Source organism: Arachis duranensis, chromosome 9, assembly GCF_000817695.3.
Source record: "Arachis duranensis cultivar V14167 chromosome 9, aradu.V14167.gnm2.J7QH, whole genome shotgun sequence".
In the NCBI taxonomy this organism is placed as follows: Eukaryota; Viridiplantae; Streptophyta; class Magnoliopsida; order Fabales; family Fabaceae; genus Arachis; species Arachis duranensis.
In genome coordinates, this window is record NC_029780.3 from 91604524 (window position 1) to 91605749 (window position 1226).

The following is a 1226-nucleotide window of genomic DNA, read 5'->3' on the forward strand; positions in this document are numbered from 1 at the left end:
TTTTTGAATTTTGAATTTTATGATGAAAGAGAAAAGCACACAAAAGACACAAGACTTAAAATTTTTAGATTTAATGCTCCTTATTTTCGAAAATTTTTGGAGGAAAAACACCAAGAAACACCAAACTTAAAAATTGTAAGATCAAGACACGAGAAAAACTCAAGAACACCTTGAAGATTCACAAGAACACCAAGAACAAAAGAAAGAACACCAAACTTAAAATTTTTAGAAAACCAAAATAAATTTTCGAAATTTATGAAAAGATTAACAAGAAAACACCAAACTTAAAGTTTGGCACAAGATTAGATCAAGAAAAATTATTTTTGAAAAAGATTTTCAAAAGTACTGGTGCTCCCTTATCAAGAATATAAGCCAATTGGGAATAAATATGACACTTGATGCAGATATTCCAGTTAGTGCTTTAAAAAGAACATAAGTGAAACAAGAAAAGACACAGAACAAGAGAAATTAAAGATCAAACAAGAAAAATAAACAAGAACAACTTGAAGATTAAGGAAAAACAAAGAACACTCACACGAAAATTTCAAAGAAAAATATAAAAGATGCAATTGACACCAAACTTAGATCAAGATACTAAACTCACGAAAATTAACAATAAATTAAGAAAAATAATTTTTGAAAAGAAATTTTTTGAAAAGAAACTATCCTATCAAAATTTAATGACTCTATAAAAACAAATTATTAATAATCTAAGAAATAAAATAAACCTTCAATTGTCCAAACTCAATAATCCCCGGCAACGGTGCCAAAAACTTGGTGGACGAAATTGTGATCTTTAATTAATGGCTCCTTGGCATGTGCCAAGGAGAACTAATTTAACTAACTGATTACTTGCACAATTCCGTTCAACTGACCAGCAAGTGTACTGGGTCGTCCAAGTAATACCTTACGTGAGTAAGGGTCGAATCCACAGAGATTATTGGTTTGAAGCAATCAATATCTATTTTATTAATCTTAGTTAGGATGTCAATAGGATTATTTGGATTAAAAGTGAAATTACTGGATTTGATAAAAGAGGGAACAATGTTACTTTAATTTGCAGCACTGGGGAATATGTTGGAGTTTTGGAGATGCTTTGTCCTCTGACTTCAACTCTTCCTTGAAATCCTCTTCTCACACGCAGGTTCCTTCCATGGCAAGCTCTATGTAGGGTGTCACCGTTGTCAGTGGCTACTGTCCATCCTCGCAGTGAAAACTATGCTCAC